Source organism: Ailuropoda melanoleuca, chromosome 4 (genome assembly GCF_002007445.2).
Source record: "Ailuropoda melanoleuca isolate Jingjing chromosome 4, ASM200744v2, whole genome shotgun sequence".
Classification (NCBI taxonomy): domain Eukaryota; kingdom Metazoa; phylum Chordata; class Mammalia; order Carnivora; family Ursidae; genus Ailuropoda; species Ailuropoda melanoleuca.
In genome coordinates, this window is record NC_048221.1 from 110,617,546 (window position 1) to 110,626,795 (window position 9,250).

The 9,250-nt window shown below is 45.0% G+C and overlaps 1 long non-coding RNA gene across 1 annotated transcript; it reads right to left on the bottom strand.

Moving 5' to 3' along the window:
* Positions 1-5,128: 5,128 nt before the first annotated feature.
* On the bottom strand, positions 5,129-7,703 carry LOC109490977. The gene is made up of 3 exons (XR_002144356.2): positions 6,232-7,703; positions 5,811-6,096; positions 5,129-5,538 (listed from the first exon to the last, which is right to left on the bottom strand). It is a non-coding gene; the product is annotated as an uncharacterized LOC109490977 (long non-coding RNA).
* Positions 7,704-9,250: the final 1,547 nt, after the last annotated feature.

The following is a 9,250-nucleotide window of genomic DNA, read 5'->3' on the forward strand; positions in this document are numbered from 1 at the left end:
AGGCTGCGTGCTAGAAACAACCCAAATCAGAACACATCTAAATACACTGCATTGTGGTTGTAGTATGAAACATCACACTAACCAATTTTAAAACAAGGTATATCTATATATACTGCTGTAGAATAATCCTTAAGATATATTGTCAAGGGACAGAGAAGTCCTCATACAACATATGTAGGAAGAATTATGAGATCCAGCACTTACTGAGGATTTTCTATGCATCAGGCATTTTTTAAAAGCTTTGTATATATAGGCATGCCTGGTGGTGCAGTCGGTTAAATGTTCGACTTCTGGTTTTCGCCTAGGTCGTGATCTCAGGGTCGTGAGTAGAGCCCCACATTGGGCTCTGTGCTCAGCACGGTGTCTGCTTCAGACTTTTCTCCCTCTCCCTCTGCCCCTCCCTCCTGTGCACACACTCTCTCTCTAAAATAGATAATAAATAAATCTTAAAAAAAAAAAGCTTTGTATATATTAATTCATCTTATCTCCATACAAGGAAGATACTGGTTTTTTCCCCATTGTGGAGATTATGATATAACTGAGTCTCAGCAAGGTTATGTAATTTGTCTAAGGTCACCCAGCTGGCAGGTAAATGAGCTGGGATTTGAATTCAGATGGTCTTGTTCCAGTGTCCATTTATTAATCACTATGGTAAAGTACTCTTCCAATAGCATAGGCACACAACTAAAACTATATACATATAAACACATATGAAAAACAAAATAAAACAAAGTCTGGAAGAATAGACACTAAGCATTAACCCCTAAAGAGAAAAGTAGGATTGACTGGGGTCAGATGGAGGCAGATGCTTAAGGAGAAGGGGGACTTAACACTTTTTAGTACATATATTTGTATTTTATTTGAATTACTTTGTGTAATACAAATGTGAATTCATGTACTGTCTCTGGAAGTAAAAAATAATTGTTACCTAACAAACAATTATGCACCCCAATGTTTTTAGCAGCAATGTCCACAATAGCCAAACTATGGAAAGAGCCCAAATGTCCATCGACCAAGGAATGGATAAAGAAGATGTGGTGTGTATATATACCGAATGGAATATTAGGCAGCCATCAAAAATGAAATCTTGCCATTTGCAATGATGTGGATGGAACTAGAAGGTATTATGGTAAGTGAAATAAGTCAATCAGAGAAAGACAATTGTCATATGATCTCACTCACAAGTATAATTTAAGAAACAAAACAGAGGATCATAGGAGAAGAGAGGAAAAAATAAAACAAGATGAAATCAGAGGAGACAAACCATAGAGACTCTTAATCATAGGAAACAAACTGGGGGTTGATGGGATGGGGTAACTGGGTGATAGACATTAAGGAGGGCATGTGATGTAATGAGCACTGGGTATTATATAAGACTGATGAATCACTGACCTCGACCTCATGAACCAATAATACATTATATGTTAATTAAATTTAAATTAAAAATTAATAAAAATAAAAACAAACATCAAACAATTACGAAGGCCTTACTCTATACCAGGCAGTGTTCTTAGTGCTTGACAAATATTGAATAACTTAATTCTCTTAAAAATCTCCATTTTGCAGGGGCACCTGGGTGGCACAGCGGTTAAGCGTCTGCCTTCGGCTCAGGGCGTGATCCCGGCGTTCTGGGATCGAGCCCCACATCAGGCTCTTCTGCTATGAGCCTGCTTCTTCCTCTCCCACTCCCCCTGCTTGTGTTCCCTCTCTCTGGCTGTCTCTATCTCTGTCAAAAAAAAAAAAAAAAAAATCTTAAAAAAAAAAAATCTCCATTTTGCAGATGAGGAAAGCTAGGAGCTTATCACACAGTTGGTAAGAGACCAAGCTGGGATTTGAACCCACAGAGTCTGGCTGCAGATTCTGTACTCTCAGTCACTCTACCATATATGTATAAATGTGTGAGTTGAGCCCTGAACCAATGGTCCTCACACATCTTCAAGTGCTTGACCAGGCTACCACCCACTCTATGTCATGGGGAACACCTTTAGTCAGGTGGTCAGTGGTATAAGCTCTGTAATCACACAAACAGGGACTTGGATTCCAACTCTACTAGTTACTAGTTTTGTGACCTTGGGCAAATTATTTTACAGTTTTGATTTCAGGATCTTCAACTGCAAAATGGAGTGAATAATCGTCACTGTCATATGGTTGTTATGAGGATCAAAAAATATTAGCACATGCAAAGTACTTAGCCCAGAATCTGGCACACAACAGGAAATAACTCCATGTTAATTTTTGCCATTATGATTACTAGTTTCTTATCTTGGTACTCCTTTCCAGGGAGGCTTTTTCTCCCATCTTTACTTGGAACACAGAGGCACATACCGTTGACCCAACACTTGTACTATAAGGAATTTACCCATTGATGTGCTTGCAAAAAGTACACCCAGGTATATGCATAAAGATGTTTGCTGAGGTGTTGTCTGTCCAAGCCATCAACCGGAACCACCTAAACATTCATCATTAGGAAACTGATCAAATACATTTTGAGATATCTAAATAAGGAACAATACTTGGGGACCCTAGGTAGGCCCAGTAAATGGCAGCTTTCTTCCCTGCTCTAGTTCTGAATGAATTGAAAAATAAACCAAAAGACTGTCAGATGAAGGCCTAACTAACTCCGATAAAAGACAAAGTTGGATGTGGTACCATACATGAGCTGACATTAAATGAGAGAGACATTTCTACCAAGGAAACGTAGACTCGAGCGGCTGTTCACCCAGTCCTGCCTACTTCTACAGCAACAGAAGGCACACTCCCTACAGGCGACTCGGGGCGAAGCAGAAAGGGCAGAGCTGAACCCAGCAGGTCTAGGCTGTTCTTCCAAGCTTGTTAGTCAGATAAGTCACTCTGTCCTCAGGGAGTAGAAGTAAAGGGGCAGAAAGGGGGCAGGAATTACATTAATTGAGTGCCTTTCATAGGAAGGCACATTCTCTTCTAACAAAGACTCTGCAGACATTAGAAGAAGGGAGTATATCTGCAGTGCACATGTGGAAAGATTTCTAAGGTAGCATTTTGGGTGAAAAAAGCAAAATCCAGAATAAGTATAGTAAGACCGCTTTTATGTAAAATTTCTTAAGGACATAGATAAATATGTGGTACCGAGAATAAACAAAAAATAGCAATAGTGGTTATAGTTCGGGGGAGAGACTCACGCAGAATGGGAAGTTTTTATTCTTCCTTTTACACCTTTTTAAAATTGTTTTTATTTTCTTCCCACATATTCACAACTTTTATGATTATTATTTTTAATGCTGTTGGGGTTGTCTGGACTGTGGGATTCATGACTGTTATTGCTTTCATCTGTATCCTGCCCTGCAAAAATAAGTTATGATGCATGTTATTTTAAAAATTAAAAACAAGGCGGCATAAAAAAAAAGTGCCTTCTAGCTTCAGGAGTCCTAATGAGCTATAATCAGAGAGACGCCAGACTAGTCAAAATTGGAAGAAAGAGCTATAATCACAGGAAAAAAAAAAACCTCTCTCCACCACTTGAAGTGTCCCAGAAAAGCAGCAGTAATGACAACAGGCCGACTTCAGGAAAAGCAGAGACACGAGGCGCTGGGGCAGGGCCTGCAGGGGCCAGCGTGGGCGAGACTGTGGAATGATATCAGAGGACGAAAACCGCTGTGAGGACCCAGGGACCCCAAGGAAGAGAGAGACAAAAGCTGCCACACAGGGTCTAGGGACCCCAAGAAAGAGACCGAAGGGGCTGAGGTGTAAAAGAAACCAGAAGGTGCTTAAGAGGAAATTCTGCAGTGATTCTGACTCACGATCTGACGGTCCTCAGGACTTGAGTGGCCTTGGAGAAACCCGGTCCGGGTTGTATGACCGAGGCACCGTGCTGGAGAAACATGATGGACGGTCACGTTTCTCCCTGCAGCCTCAGGTAATCAGAATGAGGTCAGTGTGACAGACCCACAGCCAGACAATGTAGGGGCCTCAGTCAAGGAGCTCATCTCTCCTCCTCCGGCCTGCCAGAGCTCTGGCGGAGAGGAGCACCGTTACAGGAGAGCGTGCATGTGGCCTCATGACTTGTCACACTCCTCTGTCGTTAGACCAGGCCCCGTGAGAGAATTCTAAAGACCTGATTTTCATGGGGACGAAACACAGAAATTCATGTTGCAATCCTGCCCAAATCCCTGAACAGAGACGTGAAGACCCAGATTCCTTGAGGCAGCTTTGAATTACCACATGCCCCACGTCCCAACTGGAGTTTGAAGTGAGCGTCGCTGCCCACGTGAAGCCATGTCTCACTGTTCTCTGGCAGTGAAGTGCTCAAGAAGAAAGAGATTTCTTCAACTTCCTTTGGCGCTCACAAAACGAAAGCAGCCGTTACATAATAAAGCCTGTAAAAGGCTCCATGGGTTAAGAAGTCCCCGTTGTTTTTCCTGCCTTCGGTCATTTTCTTTGTTTAAAAGTATTCAGAAACAGTGAAGGTTCATGAAGAAAAAACATCTCCAGCAGGAAAATGAGTGAGAGAGTTAGTCAGCAGCAAGGCTCACTCACAAAGCCATGAGGCTGTAACTTAATCTTGACAACATAGTCTTTCCTGGAAGAGATTCGAATAGCGATTTATCATTTTATAATTTGTGGTTTAAATTTGAGCCATAAACCAAGCAGATGTATTGGTTTGAGGCACTTCTGATTCCTTTTAAAGCCCCAGGAGGCAGGAAGACAGCTTCAAACTTGAGGCCCCAGGCTCTTGGGGTTTCACCAAGAGAGCACAAAGGACAAGGTTTCTGTATTCACTCTCTTTCCTTAGGAAATGTATGGAATGCACGCCTTTGTTTGCTTTAGACGTGGGGGGAAGAAAAAGCAGACTTTGATAGCTTTGGAGCCATGAGCTGGCCCCCTCATATCTTTGGAGGGGTGGGTTTTCATATGTTCCAGGGTCCCCTGGGAAATGAGAAGCTGGAAGCCGAGAGGGGGAAATGGGTGGAGAAAGGGGAAGCAGGGGGGAAGGGAGGAGTGCCGGAGATAACTGTGCTGACTTCACAGTTTTCCACTGGGGCCTGCCCTGCCTACCTCTGTTGACATCAAAGCTCTTTGCGCCTGCTCAGTCTGCCCCGCCAGCCGCCACTGGGAAAGAAGTAATTGGCTATGAGCCCTAAAACAAAATTGAGAACAAAATTTCTGCAATTAACTTTGCCTTAAAAAAAGGGGGGGTGGATTTTCAGCTCTGGGTGGCAACTCTGAGGCCGCCTCTCACTGGGGTTCCAAGCATCCACCAGGGACAAAGGGCAGCTTTTAGAGAGATGTCTCCAGAAACTCGAGCAGCTTCCCAAGGCATCTCACAGGTTCTACAGCAGTGTTGGCTGTCTGTGGGCCCATGGGTGTGGCTTTCACAATCATGTTGGGGCGCCTGGATTTGGGAAGACTTGCCTCCTGTCGTCGGAGCAAGGCAGCACATCAGATTTTTGCTGGCAGCTGAGCTCCCACGTCCGTTGCCATCCTCTCTCCTCCCTGCTCCCCATGCTGGGATTTCCTTGTTTTCCTTGCCCCCTCTCTTTTCCCTGCAGTCCTCTCGCCTGTTCCCTGTAAGGAAGCAGAGGAAATAAGATGACCATCCTGTGCTGTCACTGATGACTTTCCATTCTAAGCCCAGGACAGAAAGCACTGCAGCACCCTCACCGGGCAGACACAGTCACCACGGATTCCGCGTGTTAAAACCAAGTTCTAGAGCACAGCTTTAAGGATATATACACGTGTATGATATTTCACGAATCTCTCCTCCACCAGCCCCAGACCATATTGGGAGTGTTGGTTTTAACCCTCTTCTACTGTTCAATGTGAATTTAAAGATGAACCTGGGCTCGAAGTGGGGGCCTTGGAAGTCCAGCTCCAACAGCAAACCTGAGTACTAAGAGCAGTTCAGAAGGTTCTATAACTGGTTACAGATCAAAGGATGCCAGTGCTCTTCCTCTTCTAACTTTATCACTGCTGGCCCAGGGTCCTGGCTCGAGAAAGTTCTTAGAGGAGTCTTGGCCTAGGCCTTTCTGGAACACGGCCATACTGCAGGCTGTCTGTGCCTGCTGTGTCCAGCTTTGTACTTGGACGGAAGGGCATATTGAAGAAGAACACAGGATTCTTGTCCTTAAGGAAAATAATAGAAAGGTCACATTTTAGATAGGAAATGGGTGAATGAGATGGTCCAAACCTTCTGTTTCAAAACCAGGGATTTTGAAATTGGGAAATGAAAGCTTAGACCAAGTTAGTTAAGAGACTTACCTAAGGTAAGGTTTCATTGGTTAATGCCACAAACAAGAGTTAGAATCAGAGTCAGGGTTTGCAGCAAATGCACCCTGTGGATACAAACCCAAATGTCAGTGTCACTTAAAACCAGCTTACTACAACAGATGGACTGAGGTTCTTACACAGTTAAGGTAGCTGACAGGGAAACCTGCCTTTGGTTTTTGAGATTCAAAATTAACTCTACCCACCTTCCACTCAGTTCTGGGGTTTCAACCAAGTACTGTCAACACATTTGAAATTGATTCAAAATGCTTTTCGGAGAACCATCTCAGTTCAGCTTTGCAGGCCCTCTTGGGGCCCCCTTCCAAAGAAGAAACAGACCGGCATTCTGTCTGGGCTAGACCGAAGTCAGGCTCTGCCTGCCTGGGAGTGTGTTGTCTGTGTCTTTGACAGTCTGATGGCTAAAACTCCAGGCTCCCGCTCTTCAGTCAACACAACCAAATATCTGCAGTGTTGGCTCGACTCACAGGCCTTAATCTTCAGCTCCCACAGAGTTGAGACAATTCTTTTTTTAAAGAGGCATTAAGGATATATTAAGCTTCTCTTCCCTGAATTCTCTTCCTGAGACTTCCATCACCACCCCTTTGCTACTATTTACTAAGTATCCAATATGACCTAGGTACTAGAGAAAACAAGACAGACTTGGTCCGTATCCTCATGGGATTTTTAAGTGCCACAGGTAATCACTGTAAAACCAAATTCGGTTGCAAAATAAAATATGATGGACAGCCCACAGCCTTCTGTCTCCTTAATCCCGCATCCACCCCACCTGACAAAATGAGAGATCTAATATTCACGTTCTTCAGAGTTCTCTTGGCTCACTTCCCAGCTGCGGTCAAATTCTCTGCATGCTTATTCCTCCTTTTCTGGATTACTTGTGGAATTGCCAGGAGGGCAGAGACACGAAGAATGCAGGCAGTGAGAAAAAAAAAAAAAAAAAAAAAAGAAGCATCTGCAAACGATTGACTGAAACCAGTTGTAGTTGGACAGAGTCAGGGTTCTCAGTTGCAAGCAACAGAAACCAACTCTGCCTGATCTAAGCAGAAAAGGAATTTGTTGAAAGGCTATCGAGTAACTCATGGAATCACAGAGAAGGCTGGAGAAACAGGCTCAGAAAACATAGGGCCCAGGAACTCAGGATCACACCCCAGGCCCCAGGCCCAGTGACAGCACAGAAAGGGAGAGATGTGGACACCACAGCAGCTGCTGCCCAGTGCTTCCCCTCCAGCTCGCACCGCTACCACCTTCCTCCTGGACACGGGACATCACCATGGGCACTGCTGCCCTGGGAGCCTGGATATTTTCGTTGCCCCAGAAAGGATTCCCCCCTGTCCCTGTTCATTGATACCAGTAACAACTTCAACAACAACTTCTTCTTCTTTCTTTCTTCTTTCTTCTTCTTCCTCCCCCTCCTTCTCCTCCTTCTTTTTAAGATTCTATTTATTTATTTGAGAGAGAGCAAGCGTGCATGAGCAATGGAGGGAGGGGGGAGGCAGACTCCCTGGTGAGCAGGGAGCCCACCACAGGGCTGGATATTAGGACCCTGGGATCATGACCTGAGCTGAAGGCAGATGCTTAACCAACTGAGCCACCCAGGTGCCCCGGTGCCAGGTAACTTCTGATTCCATCTGAAGCAGGCGCACCTGATTGGACAAGTTCCGCTGTGTGTCCATGTCCAAAGGAGACTAGAGAAGAAAGAATCTGACCTTTTGGTCTCTTTCTTAGGGTACTAAAATTCATGAGGTGATAAATGTCCTAAGCTTGGTAGAGGAGTTCAGATGCTGGGTAGCCAAAAATGACCCAAACTAATCCCCCTTCCTCTAATCCCAACTGAAGATCAACATTGCTGGCCTATCAGAGAGCTGGAAATGAGTCCAGTATACACATTCTAGCACTAAGGGCAGTATCCATTGACCTGAGAAGCAAGCCCTTTGGGAAGCAAAGCCAGCACAACCAGCTGACCTCCTCTCAAGGAAGGAAGGAAAGACTTCTCCCTGGCTGTCCCCCTCCCTCCCCAGCCTCCAGTGGGCAAAGGGGAGAGAGCTGTGGGGAGGCTTCCTGATGGCTCAAGCAGCCCCTTCACCTGTACCTAGATTAGCTCTGCCCACTCTGGCCATCCTTATTGGGCCAGCAGGAAGGAAATCGAAGCTGCCACCATCTAAAAACAAAAGACCAAGGCCTAGGTCAGAGAGTTTTACCTTTGGCTTTGACCTCTCATCCCAGACCTGCTACTTAATCTTTCGATAATCTACGGATCTTGACATTCGGTGATTCATCTTGGTTTTTTCACTGTTAGCCACCAAGCACAAGTACTGGTGCATCTGAGATGGGGCCGTGGGTAGGGAGGGGGGACATGTGTGCTAATCAGCAAGCCCTCAAAGTCCCAGGCCACAGTTTCCTCTCCCTGATGTTGTGCAGCCCCAGGGAAAGGGGGGGTTGGTTAATCTATGGTTTATTTTTTGTTTGCTTTAGTCTCCCACCTATTTAGAGAGTTGGTTAAAAAAAAAAAGAAAGAAAAAAGAAGAAGACCCAAATAAAACCAAAAAAGGAAACTCTTTTTTGAGTCATCTAATTATTTGTTCTCTGCCTTTAAAGAGCGGCAAACTCATCCCCAAATGTAGCACTCATTAAAGGATGATACACGTGGTCAGGCAGGGTCTCAAGCCATTCCCAGGATCCTACCCTGGGTAGGATGGGCCCTTGGTGACACACTGTTTTCCTTTACCCTTTTCCTGTGGATGTGGCTGGGAAGTACCTTCTAGGCAGGGTGGGTAATTCCAACAGTCTGATTCTAGTTCTCAGGGAGCAAGGTGACGCGGGAAGTGGAATGTAGCTCTTCCCAGCCATCTTTCCTCTACCCCTTACCACAAGCCTAGTTCCTACAGCATCCCCACCTTTTCCTTAAGGCTGTCAGAAGCTGCTGGGGAAGCCACACATAAAGGCTTCATGAAAGCTCTGGGCAGTTGAAAACTTCTCAGTGCCCCTTTCTTAATCA